The 17,761-nt window shown below is 45.0% G+C and overlaps 1 protein-coding gene across 2 annotated transcripts in view; it reads left to right on the top strand.

Moving 5' to 3' along the window:
- Positions 1-421: 421 nt before the first annotated feature.
- The window catches only part of LPAR1 (lysophosphatidic acid receptor 1), a 118,950-nt gene continuing 101,610 nt past the window's right edge, over positions 422-17,761 (top strand). Inside the window, exon 1 of one of the 2 annotated variants that reach the window (XM_008141805.3) lies at positions 422-828. The gene's annotated coding sequence lies outside the window, so the exon portion shown is untranslated. Of the gene's footprint in view, positions 829-1,698; positions 1,828-17,761 lie in introns of those variants that run through there. The other variant, XM_028145851.2, reaches the window with a different exon arrangement.

The following is a 17,761-nucleotide window of genomic DNA, read 5'->3' as shown; positions in this document are numbered from 1 at the left end:
CGGCCACCCGTGCAGCACTCCCCCGCCGTTCTGCAGTTCTTAGATGTCCTTGTATCAGCCCTGCCTGGTATCTTACCTCTCGCTGCCCTGGCTGTCTATATGCTATTTCAGGCCAGAGTTCACCAAGCTTTTTTTTTTTTTTTTTTTTTTTTATCTCTAAGCAGCTACTTTTGATATGTGGCGGCTTTAGCAGTGGAGTAAGAGGCAGAGAATTCACCAGCACCACGAAAATCCTGGGGAACCAAGGCGGAAAGGTGGGTGGGGGTGGCGCGGCCTGAGCGACCACGATTGCCTGGGTGCAGTTTCAGGGCCTGGGTGAACCTGTTCCTGGCTGGGCTGACACTTTCCAAAGAAGGATTCCCCAGGCCGTCGTCCCCGCGCGCCGCGCCTGCCCACACCTCCAGGTGTGCCTTCCCCGCCCTCCATTACTCCTCTGAAATGGAGAGCTGGCACTTGCAAAGTTGCACCGGGAAAGCGGAAGAGCAGTGTGTGTGATCACGGACGCGGGGAGCTGAGGGAGCACACGCACACCGCCCGTGGTCTGCAGACCCAGTCCATCGAAAACTCCGAACGGGAAACGTGTGCACCGTTCCGGCCGCAAAGTCGACTCCCGGTGCTCTGCAGCCTCCAATTAGAGGCGGCTGCGCTCGGAGAAACTTCGTCTGCTGGAAACTTGGGACGCTGACTTACGAGAGAGGCCGTACTTAGGGGTTTTGCGGGCCCCGCGATGTTTTCCAGAGCTTTTCAAGTGGGAAGAGAAGAGCGACGAAAGGAAAATGCAGCGTGTGGGGGAGCCCACCCGAGTCCCGCCAGCTGCCGCGCGCTGAGGTGAGCGCTGGAGGGCCTGGGGGTGGGGATCCCGAGCCGGCGGCCGCGGGTGTGTCAGATCTGGGGGGGAAGGGGGGGGGGCCGCAAGGGGGGGTGGAGTTGGTAAAATAATGAATGGGCTTCGGCTGCCGGGGCGGGAAGTTCGGCGAATGAATGGGGGAAGGGGATCGCAGTAGGTTGGGGGCTCTGGGGGTATCACGCCAGGTAGGGGAATGAGCTTAGGGGGAGGGAGTTTGGGGGTGCGGGAGTTGCTGACTCGTGCTACGTGGAGTCAGCTGAAAAGAAAGAAGGCGGGGGAAGGAAGAGGTTGGCGTCCGAGCTGCCGTTTCGGCACTCCCTCCGCGCCCCCTCTCCGGTGGCCCCGGCCGGCCGGCGCGCCGAAGCCCGGGCAGTGGGGCCCAGCGGGGGCGGACGCTCCGGAGCGGTGACTCCCCCGGTCCTCCGGCCGAGCGCTGCCTGGGTCTTGGGCGGCCTCGCGCGGGACCCCGGCGGGGTGGGCGCAGGGGGTGGCCCGGCTCCTGGCGACCTCCGAGGGGTGGGCGGAGGGCCGGGCTCCGCTGGCTGCGGGGCGAGGGGCCCAGGAGATTGACCGCGTAGCGGGGAGGCCAGCCCGGGGGCGGCGGGAGCCAGACTCCAGGCGGCGCGCAGGTAAAGGGGCGGGCGCGGGGCGGGGGGACAGCGCCCCCTGGGCCCGGAGCCAGTGCCCGCGGAGTCGCCTCCGACTCCCAGAGGCGCGGCGTTCCGATCGCCCGGCCCTGGCGCGGACGGGCTTTGTGGCGGTGTGTGCAAGCGTGTGTGTGCGTGTGGGCGTGTGAGTGTGGGGGTGCGAGTGTGGGGGTGCGCGCGCGCCTGTGCCGGGCGTGGGTGGGTGTGCGTGCCTGCAAGCCGGCCTGCAGGAGGCGAGGTTGCCTTGGCCTCCCCAAACAGCCAGTCGACCGAGCCCTGGGAGGGAAGTTGCCGCAGCCGCCCGGGCCGCCGGCCCTCCTGTCCCCCGGCCAGGTCAGTGCGTCCGGGGGGGCCCCCCGCCTAAGTGACACGTAGGTGGCCTTGGGTTACCTGGGGCCGGGTGGGGGCGCGGGAAGGCTTCCCGGGGGAGGGCGCTCGAGATCCCCCCCAAATCCTCGCCCGGGTGGACGGGGACCGCCGGGGTACCTCGCGCCCCGCAGCTTGGAGCTCCCGCACCACTTGCTTTTTCACCGACGGCTCCGCGCAGTCGTCTGTCTCGGGCTGAGGACTTGAAACTTCAGTTTCTGCCCAGCCGCTTAGCAAACACGCTTCGCAAGTCACTGGAAAATCCAAGGCAAGGGAGGGACCTGGCTTTGAGGTGGTGGTTTTTGAAATCCACGGGCTCCCCTTGGTTTGTGTAGGACGACTAGCCTGTGTTGAATGGATTTTAAAATTTATGCTTGTTTTTCTTTGCTGCCACTTGGCTTTGATGTGTAAGAAGGACGGCATCCAGGATTTGTTGCCTGCAGTCCGGGGGTGGGGTGAGGTGGGGGCCCACGGGTGGTTGCTCGCTGCCGCTACTTCTGCTCTTTCTCTCTTCTTTTTCTTTTTGTTGAAATCTATGGCTTTTTCGTAAACGTAGGTTTCCAGCGAGTGCTCGCCTATTAAAACTTTCACTATGAATGCGTTGCTTCCCATTGAAATAGATACATATGTGCAGAAGTGAGTATCGAAAACACGTCACTGCTCTTAATTAGAGCAAAATCCTCTATCCCTCCCTACCAGTTCGTGCTTTTCACCTATTTGAAGGAGTGTCGTTGGCCGGGCGTAGGAAGCTTAGCTGTGAAGTGAGAGGTTCCTAGCAGTTCTGGTTCAAGGGAGACCCTGCGCTGGGAACACTGGTCAGTTCTCGGAAGGAGGTAGTCCCTTGTCAAATAGAAGAGCAGGCCCCTGTGAAAAAGGGAGTTCTGGCTGTCTGGTCCGAACTAAATTCCATTACTCACTCGCTCCTCACTCACTCTGTGCCGGCTAGTCCTTGCAGCCCCCAGATTCTCCAAATCCGGGCAGGAGTGGGCCTATTTGCCCCCAATACAAAATTGTTACCAACCATCACCATTGTAAGTAGGTTAAGGTTGCTACTTTCTTGATACCGTTTAACTTGAGGATAAAGAAGCCAAGTAGCAAGAGAAAGAAGCAGTGAATGGCGGGAAGGCAGGGACTGAGGGGCCGGGCAGGAGGACCGGGCTGTCATAATTCAAGCCAGCACCGCGTCCCCTGGTGGTGCGACCTTAGCCAGTCAGGTCAGCGCCTTCTCTTGTCTGAGTGACCTCATCTAGAAAATGGAGGGGTTTGGTGATCTTTGCTGTTCCTTCCTAGCTCCCCAAGAAACTAGAGACTGGGGGTGGGTGGGTGGGTGGGTGGGTGGGGTGGTTATCCCATGTTAGAAATGTGAGAACAATAGGGAGAGGGTAAAGAGGAAGTGTGAAGGGGTTAGTCCTGGAGGGAAGTGATAGGGCAAGAGGGCCAGGAAGGTTGAAAGAAACACCAGCAGCAGGAGATGCCTGGAGGGGGAAGAGCCTGGAGCTGGGAGTTCATTTTTCTCTTTTTTTTTTCTTTCTTTCTCCATAAGGGCATCAGTAATACCCCGTCAATCATTTATTACCCTTATTATTTAAAATGTGCGATCCTGCGTAGCTTTAAAATCTAGGTGATCCCTACAGCTGACCACGCTCCTTCTATTTGCATACTGTTTTTAAGTGGGTCAGCTGCTGCCCAGAGCTTTGGACACTCAGCCTGGACCCCAGTTTCCCGGTGAATGATGGGGGGAAAAAATAACAGAGGTGGGAGTGTAAGTGGCAGCCCTTCCAGCAGCTTGCATTTTGAAACTTCTATTTTCATTTGGAGTGAATATTTTCTGAAGAGTAATTTGATTAAAAATATATATGCCATAGCATTTTCAAGGTTTTACTGAATGTGTTCTGATAGACCTCCTGGGAAATGCAAAGAACTTGCTAAGTCTTTTTGATACATGATGACATTCAGTCTGATAGTGACTGTTAGGGAAACTTTATTTCAAATACTTTGCAGGGAAAGTTGCAATCTGGGCAGAATACACTCTACAATTTTTACTGGGAAGCTCCCTGTGTTAAGGAAATCATGACTTTTGAAATTTAGTCTGAGGTCAAGATTTTAATGTCTGTGCTTACTGCATGGCCTTTCTTTTCTTGAGGAACATGATTTATTTTAAAGTGAAGTGTGATGTAGTAAAAACTTGAGCATAAACTCTTGGTTTCAAGTCTAAAAGTCTGCTCTGGCCTTGATGACTTGGTATTATACTCCTGTTTGTTTTCTTATTTTCACACTAGAGGCCCAGTGCATGAATTTGTGCACAGGGCGGGGGGAGGGTGGGGGAACCGAGGGAGGTTGGCAGGCTGCGGGGGAGGGACTGCCGGAGGTGGGCCAGCTAGGGGGGAGGGACCGCGGGAGGTTGGCTGCCAGCCCTGAGGAGGGAGCAGGCCCTCGGCCCCCCTGGGAAAGGGGCTGTGTCCACCGCCACCCACCTCCGGTTCCCCATCCCAGCCCGGGCCTGAGGGCCCCGGCGGGGTCAGGAGAGGAGGTGACGGTCGCTGGGCCACCTAGCAGTTCTCGCCTCTCCCCCTCCTCCTTCCCTTGCCACTGTGCCACCACCACTGTGGGCTGGCGGCCCCTGAGGAAGGGAGAGGACGGGTGTGAGACAAACCCTTGTGTCGAGGGCTGACTTTCAATAGTTCGTAGCGAGGGAGCTGCTCTGCTATGTAGGAAGCCACAACCCAGAAGCAGGTCTCTACGAATGGTTTAGCACCAGGGGTGGATGAGGGCCAGCCGTCCGGGGGCAGGGGCCACCGGAGGTTGGCCGTGGGCAGCTTCTGCGTTGAGCATCTGCCCCCTGGTGGTCAGTGCGCATCATAGCGACTGGTCGACCAGTCGTTCTGGTTGTTCTGGTCGTTCAGTTGTAATAGTCACTTAGGCTTTTATATATTATAGATATGTTACCCCACAAAGTCCCTATCATGTTATTAGTTAACTGTTTCACGGAGAACTCTTATGGATGTTACAGAGTTGTGAGAAAAGGAGGAAATTTAAATTCAGTAAGCAATTACCGAAATCCTCTTCTAGCGGAGATATTAGTATGATGAAAAGGAAGCCCTAGAAGGAGCTGCAGTGCGAGGGGAAAGATGCAGCTAACGGCAATATAGCAGCTGGATTGCATAACTGGGCAGCAGCTATAGAATCCAAGAACCCTGGCATGCCAGGGAATGGAAAATTAAATTCTGACTCTGGGGAAGACTTCTGAAAGGGACTTGAAGAATGAAAATGATGCAACTCTTTAAAAGAATGTTTATTTTTATTGATTTCAGAGAGTAAGGGAGAAGGAAAGAGAGATAGAAACATCAATGACGAGAGATAATCATTGATTGGCTGCCTCCTGCTCGCCCCTTACTGGGGATCAAACCTGCAACCCAGGCATATGCCCTTATTGGGAATCTGGGAATCAAATGGTGGCCTCCAGTTCATAGGTCAACGTTTAACCACTGAGCTACACTGGCTGAGCTGATGCAACTCTTAGAAGATGAATGTTGGGGAGAGGTAAAGGTGTGGTTGGAGTCCCAGGGTAATGAGGGCTGGAAATATATAAGGTGGTAAATTATGGGGGAACTTGGATGTTATTTTAAGGAGTTGCACTACATGGAGATGGGGAGAAGAAAGTATTATTTAGCCCCAAGATGTAGGAAGACAGTGAGTAACATATATTGGGGCATAGTGAGGGGTGAAATGATGGAGAGGTGATTGGGTTTTTATTCCATTAAATTCCATTGTAATTCATGGCTAGTGAGTTCTAGGGCACTGCCACTAGCATATGCAAATTATATACAGGTTGCAGAATAAATGAATATGTGGTTCCTTCCCCCCAACCCCCAATGGATAGTGCTTTTTCTACTTTTGAGAAATTTAATTTAGTAAAAAATAATGATGCTATTGTGTTATGTTTAGACCTTTTGAGCATGTGGGTTAAAGTCACTCTCCAGGCACAGAGCTGACCAAGAAGGTATTTTGCTTTGCTTTGTTTTGTTTAGGGATGGGACTGCTGGTTAATCCTGATTTAAACATGACTGCAATGGCAACCAGCATTCTTGACCCTGTTTGTGTTATGCATAGTATTTAACCACAGTTGTTGACTATTTGCAGCACAGAAGAGAAAGAATTATTATCAGTTTGGAATTGGGGTTAATGCCCTTGTAAAGGGTAGGGGTGCGGATGGAGGGGAGGAGGGGGCGGGAGAGTAGCACCCTGAGTATTGCAGTGAGGGCTGACCCAACCCTGAAAAGCCTTCAGTAAGTTTAACCTCCAATAGAAGTAACTTGCTCAATACTGTAGACTAATACTTTTTAAACAACCTTCTTTTTGTCATCTTCTCTCCCAACCCCCCAAAATAATCTCTAGAGCTAAGGTGTCTAGCTCATTATCTCTTATATAGGAAGAATGTCTGTGGGATCCTTTGAGAGAGGTGCTTAGCAGCTCTGTAGGTTTCCTTTCACACCCCAATCCCTCTGTCTTGGGTAGGAATGGATGGCTTGTCACTTGCATGTCCAAGGTGGAGTTGATTTGGGTCAATGTTCTCATAGCCCTTGAATCTGGAGATGCTGGGTTACCAAGGAGACAGTAATTAAAGGAGATTAGGTCAGCTTCTTTTGACTATCTTCTGAATACAATTTGAATATTCCCAGCAGTTTGCTTAATCTCTGCAAGGGATCTTGGGTTTGGCTTGTTTGATCATTTAATTAAGTGAAGGAACCCAAGGTTAGTAGACTCTACATTTATTAGAAGGATACACTCTTTTATTTTTTATTTTTGGCGGGGGGAGTAGGCATGAAGGTATTTTATTTATATTCCCTGGCATTTTTTCCCCAGCAGATTAGTATGATTTCAAAGTAGCATTGTTGTTGTTGTTAATGACTTATGGAGATGGGGCAAAGAAAATTGTTTTAACACTTCAACGTTAGCTACTGTCATCTGATCTGTGCTGTAGAAACTTTAACCTTGAAGTTCATGTAGATGTCAATTTTTTTTTTCAGAAGTGAAAGAATACATGGATGTAGGCATACATGGATGTAGGTTGTAATTTATTTTATTTCTGTGGCCCTGCCTTAAAAAAGGGATATGTTGGCAGGATGGACTCTTCACTTCAGTCCAGTGCTAACACAAACATGTGTAAGCCCGAATGAGGTAGATCACGCTGTTTGTTGTATTTAATGTGGAGAGAAGAGAACATGATTTCAAAACTAGCCTCTTTCTTTAAAAGAGAAAAAGAAAGTTTAATTAATAACACTTCATCATGGATCTCTTTGGAGTGGGATTTCCAAAGAAAATTTTGTATATTATGGCCATGATGTTTGCCTATGCTTCTTAAAGTTTAGGATTCACTATACAGAGACTGCTACTGTGAACCATTCTCTTCCTTCCTTCCTTCCTTCCTTCCTTCCTTCCTTCCTTCCTTCCTTCCTTCCTTCCTCCCTTCCTTCCTTCCTCCTGTCTCTCTCTCTCTCTCTCTCTCTCTCTCTCTCTCTCTCTCTCTCTCTCTCTCCCCAAGTTTCCCTTTATTCATTTTCTTAAATTTCAGAACAATGCGCTGCATTTGATTTAATGTAAATCTTCTATACTCAGTTTTCTTTCTCTATGTTGACGTGTTTGTCTTTGACCAGTCCCTGAACTGCCTTCATTCTGAAATTCTTTCCCCAACAGAAGGATATTCCTCGCTCTTTGAAAGGAGAACTGATTCAGGGCAGAGGAAACAAGTTCTGTTCAACCCTAGCAGCACTGAGCTGACGGCCTGTTGTACACCCAGCCCTGTGCTGGGTCCTAGGGGAAAGGGGTGGGGGGTGAATAAGGCTCCCTACCCTCTGCGAGGAGCTTGCAGACATATTGACAGATGATTGCAAGTCAGTGTAACAAGGATGATGAACGAGATAATTATGGGAGCACCAAGCACGGGGCACCTGACCCTCAGGGTGGGTGTGGGTGCAGGGCTTCGGGTGGGTGTGGGTGCAGGGAGGGCTCCTGGAAAATTAGGATCTGGAAGGACCGTAGGAGATAAACCAAGAAACCTAGAAGGCAAAAGAGGGATCACGACAGAGGGAATCAGGAGGCTTTATTTTGCATTTTGGTGTTGCTGGGTAAGTCAGAGTTCCTCTCTTTTTACATCTGTAAAGTGGCAATAAGAACTGATATCATCTGGTTGCTAATTCTAGTTTTCACTTACTTGTCTCTTAATCTTTTATTTGTTCATTTCTCCACTCCATATTCCATAGATGTTTGTTGCACACCTCCCACTACCGAGGAACAGTAGACAAACAAGACGTGAGGTCCCATCTCCCAGGGAGCTTGTATCCTGTCACATTATGTTAACAACACAAGCTCTTTTGAAATCCCCTCAGATATGGAGCACGTTTGTTGAGCTGTTCTTCACCTTCAGGAATGTTTTCTTCACAGGAGTCTCAGTATTTCCAGGTCAGTTAGCTTTTCCCTCTTACGTAAGAGAAGAAGGAAACAGAGCCTGATATTCTCATCTTTTTGTAAACTTGAAATGGTTTACCCCAGGTCTACCTGTCAGTTGTCAAGTCTAGAGACAGACGTAGTTGTTTCTTATCTGTAATGCTGGCTTTCATCTCATTTTGGATTTTCTTAATTTCAACCCGACTTGTGTTTGGATTTCTGTATTCACTGTATAACTTGCTTCCTAGAATCATTCCAATCTAGTATTCCTGGGAAGTCAGGCCTATTTTGAGGTCACGTTGTCATGGGACGTACTTTGCTTTGTTAATGCATTTTACTTACCTTATTTAGGTCACTCAGAGATATGAACCAATAGAAAGTGTTCCAACCGGAAGAAGGGAGCTGCATTCACTTATAAGATCTGTGTTTTTTGGTAATGATTCAAAAATATAGACGTGTCAGAGTAAATGTAATCATCTCTCTTTGCCACTTCAACCTTACCCATCTGATGTAACCCTTTGTCATCAATTTGTTACATAGCCTTCCATACTTGTCTTTTTGCTTATAGAAACCTGCACAAATGTTTGTGTTTAGATATATTTACATATGTGTGGGATGTGTGGGAGGGGGGCGGTTTATGTATACCCATATATCCTATCTAATAAAAGAGTAATATGCAGATTGATCATCACTGCAACACACAATATAGCTGCCCCCATGTGGTCAAAGATCCTGCCCCCATGTGGACACAAGATGGCCACCACAAGATGGCCAGCAGGAGAGGGCAGTTGGGAGGCACCCGGCCTGCAAGGGAGGGCAATTGAGAGGGACCAAGCCTGCAAGGGAGGGCAGTTGGAGGTGATCAACCCTGCAGAAGAGGGCAGTTAGGGGTGACCAGGCTGGCAGAGGAGGGAAGTTGGGGGCAAACAGTCTGGCAGCAGAGTGGTTAGGGGGTGACCAGGCTGGCAGGCAGAAGCGGTTAGGGGCAATCAGGAAGGCAGGCAGGCAAGCAGTTGGGAGCCAGCAGTCCTGGATTGTGAGAGGGATGTCCGACTGCCCGTTTAGGGGATCGGGCCTAAACGGGCAGTTGGACATCCCTTGAGGGGTCCCGGATTGGAGAGGGTACAGGCTGGGCTGAGGGACAACCCCCCTCCATGCACAAATTTTGTGCACCGGGCCTCTAGTATGTTTATATATGTATGTGCGCGTGTCTGTGTGTACACGCACGCCCTCCTGCCTCTATTCTCTGTGGTTGGAAAGAGGCTGTGGTTGAGGCTGCCACCATGGGTCGGAAGTTTCACGTCCAAGGAGCCCGGGTGGCTCCTCTTTAATCGGTACAGCACGATATTACTCAATTCAGAGTGCTCCTCAGAGAGAGATGAACAGGGAACAAGAAAACTATTTCCAGCTGCGTGAGCACCAAGACAACAAATATTACAGAGAATGTTATTTCCACAAGGACTCCGCTTCAACTGGCAGGCGAGGAGGGGCACTTGGGAGCACATATTTTGGCATCTGCGAACCTCTGGTTGGGTGGGACACCCGGCATGGGTGGAAGGCCTGTGGGCCACTTCGGGAGCAGAGCAGAGAGGCGGAGTTACTCATTACAGGCGGGCTTCCTTGTGGGAGTATCAGAGGACCCCCTGAAGCTCCGGTAATCAGCGGAGGGTAGGGATGAAACAGAATTGCCTTTTGTTAAGGGGCTGCTTTGCCATCTTGGATGAGGATTTGTTGGGAGAGGGATTATTGTCATGTCAAGAAAATGAGGCAGTCATTCTGTATCCAGTATTTATTGCAGTTCCACAGGGTTTGCTTTACTTTCTGATTAGACATAGAGACCTAAAGCTTCAAAGGCTGAGGTAGGATGACCCAGACTTTTTCCAAGTTCACTAGTCACTTTATATGAGACCCGGTCAACTCAGTTTGATGCAGCTGAAATCTTCGGTGGTGAAGCCCCTGTGTTTGGCTGAGGACATTAAACAATAGGAGAAGAAGAAAGGAGAAAGGAGGAGAAAAACGATGACCAAGAAAGTAGCTCATAAGCATGGAGAGCCAAGCAGAGACAAATGCCTAAGATCAGGCAGACAGCGATACGTGTCCTAAACCGAGGGTTACACAAAATGCCATTGAATATCTGAGATGGAGAGAGAGTGAACTCTCTTTGGAGTAAAGATTTGCAGCAAGATTCTGTGCTCAGTGGACACGTTGGGTGAAAAGCTCATGTCAGCAGAAGAGTCGTAATTAAGAAAGGCCCAGGTGCTACATGTGAGTGACAGGGCCACTAGAAGGGTGCTGGAAGCTGTTAAGGACAAAAAAGGGGCATATTGATGCCATTAACAGAGAGAAGGCACATGAGAATATGAGGATTGTTCCAGCGAGAACAGAGATTTTCAGCGTGGAAGCTTAGCTGAGAAGTCAGAGCTTGGCAGAACTCAGGACTAATTGTTACATGTCAAAGTAAATGCAGGCATGTGCCACTGAGATAAACCAAGAAACCTAGAAGGCAAAAGAGGGATCACGATAGAGGGAATCAGGAGGCTGTATTTTGCATTTTGGTGTTGTTGGGTAAATCAGAGTTCCTCTCTTTTTACATCTGTAAAGTAGCAATAAGAACTGTTCTGAGAAATGTGTCATTAGGCGACTTCATCATTGTATGAACATCATAGAGTGCACTTACGTAATCCCAGATGGATAACCTACCACATACCTAGGCTGCATCGTATATAGCCTGTTGCTCCTAGGATAGAAACCTGTATAGCATGTCACTGTACTGAATACTGTAGGTAATTGTAGCACAGTGGTATTTGTGCATCTAAACATATCTAAACATGGAAAAGGCACAGTAAAATTATGGTATAAAAGATTTGAAAATGGTACTCCTGTAAAGGGACTTGACATGCGTGAATGGAGCTTGCAGGACTGGAAGTTGCTCTGGATGAGTGAGGGAGTGGTGAGTGAATGAGTGAGGGAGTGGTGAGTGAGGGAGTGGTGAGTGAATGTGAAGGGCTACGTCATTTCTGTATGCCACTGTAGACTTTAAAACACTAGACACTTAGGCTACACTAAATGTATAAAACAGCATGAGATTAAATCAAGTGCAAGAGAAAATTATGTAATCAAGAGTCATGGGTCAACATGAGATATTTGAGGCAGATTGCTGGCCTAACATGGCATGCAGTTTTACAGCAAACTATATAATTAGAAAGAGTATACTCTAAAGTCATGATAAACAGTGAAGTGTAGTAAATACATAAACCCATAGCAGTCATTTATTATCATGATCAAGTATTATGCATTGTACATAATTGTATGTGCCGTGTTTGTATATGACTGGCAGTACAGTGGGTTTGTTTACACCAGCATCACTGCAAACATTAGTAACCTGTTACACTATGACTCTATGTCAGCTAGGATGTCAGGAGGCGATGGGACTTTTTCAGCTCTGTTATAAGCTTGTGGGACTATTATTGTGTATGTGGTCCGTTGCTGACTGGAACATCTTGATGCTGGGCATGACTGTTCTCAGACATTCACTGAGCATCCACTATGGCTTCTCTTGATGAGGTGGTTCTGGGATGATAAAAAGGAGTTGGAGTTTCACCTTAATGTTTCTTGGGGGTGAATAAAAGCCCCTGAACCAATTCATTCCAGCAAAGAAAAAAAAATCCTGGAAATAATTGGAAAACTGATGATAATATGGGGGCTGATACAGTTTTTTAAAATGTAGTTTTTAAAGTATAGTTGTTTAAAAAAATTGATCTTTCTTGTTGAAAGAATTACAGATGTTCCCCTTTTTCCCCCCATTGACCCTTCTCCTCCCAACTCCTGTCCCCTCCCCAGGCCTTCTGTGTTTATGGGTTATTCTTACATGCGTATAAGTTCTTTGGTTGATCTCTTCTATCCTCCCCTGCGCCCATTACCTCTGAAGATCCTCAGTCGGTTGCATGCTTTGATGTCTCTGGATCTATTTTGTTTGCCAGTTTATTTTGTTTATTGGATTTCCCATATAAGTGAGATCATGTAATACTTGTCTTTCTCTGACTGGCTTATTTCACTTAGCACAATACTCTCCAGGTCCCTCCATCTCAAAGGGTAAGAGATCCTTCTTTTTTACAGATACATAGTATTCCATTGTGTAAATGTACCACAGTTTTTTTATCCACTCATATACTGATGGACACTTGGGCTGTTTCCAGATCTTAGCTATTGTACTAGTAAATAATGCTGCTATGAACATAGGGGTGCATATATTCTTTCTGATTGGTGTTTCAGGCTTACTTGACTGCAAGACTAACAGCAATGAGTGTCACATTACCAAAATACCTCTCAGAAAAACTGGAAATCCAAGTAGCCTAAAGACCAGATTTTGAGAAATTCTGACAGGCTTGTCATGGGGGTTTACAAAATCTGATCAAGTAAATTTAAGCTTTAATTGCTTAAGGTTAAAAGTAGAATATAGTATAACTTTGCTCTTTACCTGGTTAAAAAACAAAACTTTCCAATTAAGAATGTATTTCTGTTTCAGATAATAATATTGGCATGCCTTCTTGCATGTAGGATAGAACAAAGATAAATGTATTTAGTCCTTTTCCTTCTGGGCTATTATAATTCTTTAAAGTTGCATTCATTTCCACTTGGTAGTAAAAACTGCACGTGCTCATTTTGAAATTTGGAAATTACAGGAGACTCATCTATAGTTCCATCGCTTAAGAATGTTTCCTTATTCCACTTGGGGATAATTTTTTCCAGTTTAAAAAAATATTTGATTTTCCCGAACATTTACCAGCATTCTGCTTTGTCTCATAAGCACAAATGTCATTAAAATCTCTTTCATTTTTAATTTCCAGTGACTACTCAGAGTCACAATATTTAACGTGTATTCTATTCAATGAATCATTTCCTATTCTCCATTTGCTTCTTTTCTCTCCCTTTTCGGGTTTGTGCTTCTTTGCGTAGCTTTAGGTGCTGATGTTCCCAGAGTCCTATCCTTACTCTAAACAATCTACATGTGTGAACTTGCCTACAAAGTGGACTGTGGTTTCTAGAGCTTTGCCGGCGACTGTCCCCTCTGCCCGGAGTGCTCTGTATACAGATGTGCATATGCTTGCTCTCTCATCATTTTCATGTCTCAACTCAAATGGGGTGAGGTCTTCTCCACTTACTGCACTGAAAAATGTGTGACCCTTTTCATTTATCCGAATTGCCTGATATTTTCTTTTCCATCATATTTATCTTGTTAGATGGGGAGAAGAATTATTATTATTTTTATTTTTAAATATATTTTCACTGATTTCAGAGAGGAAAGGAGAGGGAGAGAGAGAGAAACATCAATTATGAGAGAGAATCATTGATCGGCTGCCTCCTGCACGCCCCACACTGGGAATCGAGCCCGCAACCTGGGAATCGAACCATGACCTCCTGGTTCATAGGTCGATGCTCAACCACTGAGCCACTCTGGCCGGGCAAGGGAAAGCATTATTATTTTTTTAAATTTCTGTTTTATTCTCTGCTGTTTTCCTAGTGCTAGTACAACACTTTGCACATAATAAAACTCAAATTTTTTTGAATAAAAATTTTGCTTGAACTGAAAACTTTGAATAAAAATTAATATATTTACCATCTACTGAGCATATTATGGTAAATGAGTGGTCTTGACTGTATGAGATTTGCGATGTAGTGAAGGAGACGCCTCTGAATGAGTCACTGCAAGTGCGATTGGAATTAGGAAGACAAGTGGGGTGCCCTGGAAGGGTATGACAGGGAGACGGACTTTGTCTGGGAGGGGTGAGGGAAGTTTCTCTGAGAAAGTAGCATTTACACTGAGGCTTGAGAGAGGAATTGAATTAGTTAAGTGAAATTGCGAGGTGAGGATGGAAGAGGAAGGAGACATTGATATAGAAAAAGAAGATATGACTGAAAAAAAATCAACAAAAATAAACAAAAGTCTGATTCTCACTTCTTGAGTTGAAATTAGATCATTTGTTTTAAATGATGGAATGACGTAAGGGTAGAAGTTGATCAACTTTGTTGGCATTTTTTTATGTATAGTACTTCGTTCTCAATAACTTTAAAATAATCAGCAATATTTAAAAAAATTTGGGTCAGACATTATTGAGGGAGAAGGAGTTTTCATCCGAAAGCAGATATATTTTTAAAAAAATGGAGCTAGCTTGAATTTTATTTTGTGCTAAAACAAATCACTGTAAAAATAAAAACAGTGCAGGGAAAGTAAACATTCTTGTTAATCTCTGACTCCACGGGGGATACTAGTGGTTCAGGATGACTTGGCTGAAGTTTGCCTTACTGTATACATGTAAGCTTTTGCATAGATTACTGGTTTTATTTATCATGGTAACTGAGTGAGGTTTGTACAATTTCTTGTTGATTAAGGGGTTCTGTGTCTTGCTTGAAAAGAGCATGATTTTCTCTGGGTGACAAGTACAGATATGTTTATTAATTCAGGCGCTATAATAATATCATTCACACCCTCTATGCCCTGATTCTGTACTTGAGCTGTCCTAAACTGGTAATGGTCCTTTGCTCTCTCTCTACAAATGGGCTTTTGTCAATTTTTTAATAGCAATTTCTACGAGTTAACATAGTATTAAATACATAAAGGTTCCTGCTAGGCCTTTACTATGTGTTTCTTAATATAAAATAACCCTCTATACATTTGGGACTATATTCTATTTTTTCCCTGATCTTAATGTTATCAATCCTCTTTTTTTTTTTTTTTTGTCTTTGTCTGAAATAATTTCACTCATCCTTCTGATTTTAAATGTTTGGTGTCATTTTAGTTAATACATTTTTGCCTGTAAGCAAAAATTAATCAATTTTGTTTTAACATACTTCTTATAGGGAAACTTATTACTGTTAAATTTATTCTTATAACCAGTACGTTTGATCTTATTTCTTACCCTTTAGTTTTCTCTTTGTTATGGCTTGCCTTTTCCACCAGTATTTAGTCACATGGCCTTTAGTAAATTACATAATGTCTCTAAGACAACAGTTTTCTATTTGTAAAAAACAACACACACACAACAATCTTTAATTAATGCTTTAAAAGTGCCTGGCACACTGAATGTGTTAACTACCATTTTTATCGTTGTTGATATGTTGAATGATATGGAATTGTTGGTATTTGACTCCTTTTGACCTGTTAAAAATGGCATTTTCATATGGTTCAATCTAATCTTCCTGTGCTTTCCTTTATTTTCTGTCTTTTTCTATGCATTGTTTGTTTCATGCATTCATAGTATTTTGAAATGGCCCAGTCTAGAGTTCAATTTTAAGAGTGATTGCTTTTATGTTTCCAAATGGTTTCATAAACCTATGTTTTTCTGGTTCCCAAACTAAAAGAGCTAAATAACTTTTAAAAATCTGTACAAAATTGAATTTAATATGACTTTATTTTTCTTGCCTCCTCACCCCTTCCCAATTTTCATTATATACATGGTGTCTCGCTCAAAATGTATACACAATTTTCATTATATACATGGTGTCTCGCTCAAAATGTATACACACTTTAACAGCTGAAGGCTCAATTTTGAAAATGAAATGTATTTTAATAAACACTGCCTTTATAATTATTGAAAGTATGTGTATATATTTTTGGGGACATCCTATATATACATATATATATATAATAAATTTGTATATATTTTACCTGATAACTTAAACTTTAAATATAGTTTAGATTTTGTATTCTGTTTTGTAATAAAATCTGCAGCAAATATTTCATACGTGTCTATAATCAGCTTTGAGCTTCATTAGCATTTGCATCCATTTAGGTGCCTTGCTTTGGCTGGCTTCACAGGTGCCTCCCATGTAGCTGGGGGATGTCCACATATTTATCTGGTCAGTTGCAACCTCTTCATTTCTGAATTAGACTCAGGATTTTTCATACATTTATCAGAGCATCTGTCTTTTTAAAAAAAATATATATTTTATTGATTTTTTTACAGAGAGAGGAAGGGAGAATGATAGAGAGTTAGAAACATGATGAGAGAGAAACATCGATCAGCTGCCTCCTGCACACTCCCTACTGGTTATGTGCCCACAACCAAGGTACATGCCCTTGACCGGAATCGAACCTGGGACCCTTGAGTCTGCAGGCTGACTCTCTATCCACTGAGCAAAACCGGCCAGGGCAAGCATCTGTCTTTTTGAAGTTCAAAAGGTGCAGTGTGCATCTTTCAGATTCATGTGGTCCAAGAATGTGCTTCTTACCCATCCTTCAAGGTGTGGTGGCAACTGTGTCTTGATTTGGGCTTTTTCCCTCCTGTCTTTCTAGCACTGCTGCCATTATTTTTGCTGTTTTGTGCACCTTCTTGAGCATTTTGATGGGAAATTTGAAGAGTTGTATTGGGACATTAGTTCAGTGGCTTCCAAAATGTTTTTCACCGTGATCCGTAGTGAGAAATGGTCATACACACATGAATAAAACTTGAGTTTCATGTTGTTTACTACATACAGTAAACTGTGATTCCCTCCCTTAGTTTTTCTGTGATACTGTGTACATTTTCATTTAAAAAAAGTGCTGGTCCTAATTCAGAAGTTTTGAACACACTGATCTGGTCATGGACTGAAGTTTGAAAAACACTGATCTAGCCTGCTGCTACTTTATGTAAAATTAGGGTCATTCGCTATTTAACATGTCTTTATTCTGTGCAGTTCCAGTTCCCATGCTAGTGGCTGGGAAAAGCGCAGTGAATAAAGCACCATTATCATCTGAGGCGGGAAGCATGGAGTCTAGTGGGAAGGAGGATATTGACCAGAGAATCACTCAAGTATCTATGTACAAAATGTGATGATTTCTACAAAGGAAAAGAATAGGGAGTTTCAAAAGAGATTAAATGGGGAACCTCATCTGACTTTGGGGTGATTCAGGATTTCCCTAGGGAAGTGACATTTGATTAGCTCTGCAGAATGAGAAGGGGTTACCTCTGTGAAGGGACGTGGTGGGGTGTGTGCGCGTGGGATTGTAGACTCATGGAAGAGTTGAGTAATGGGAGCAAAATAAAGTCCCGACAGTGAATGGCAGGGGGAAGGCAGTCCTTTCTTGTTTGATGATTTGACATTTTTTGTGATATTTAATGGGCCTTCCTGTTTGTGGCTTTTAAAAATTTTTCTCTTGACAAAAGTCCAACAGGAATAGAAAGCATATTTTTGGGAGATGAGTGTAGTTAAGTTTTGGTAAGTGAAGTCCAGATGATTGGGTATATTCTTAGCTTCCTGGTGGCTTAAAAAATGGATAGGAATTATTGATGTTAGGCTTTTTGTTTTTATTTTTGTAGTATGTTTTTGTTGATTTTAGAGAGAGGAAGGGTGAGAGAGATAGAAACATCAATGATGAGAGAGAATCATTGATTGGCTGCCTTCTGTACGCCCCCTACTAGGGATCGGGCTTGCAACTTGGGCATGTGCCCTGAAGGGGAATCAAACTCTGACCTCCTGG

The sequence above is a fragment of the Eptesicus fuscus genome, chromosome 15 (genome assembly GCF_027574615.1).
Source record: "Eptesicus fuscus isolate TK198812 chromosome 15, DD_ASM_mEF_20220401, whole genome shotgun sequence".
Taxonomy (NCBI): domain Eukaryota; kingdom Metazoa; phylum Chordata; class Mammalia; order Chiroptera; family Vespertilionidae; genus Eptesicus; species Eptesicus fuscus.
Note: the sequence above shows the minus strand (reverse complement) of the source record. Positions and strands in the feature narration are given on the sequence as shown.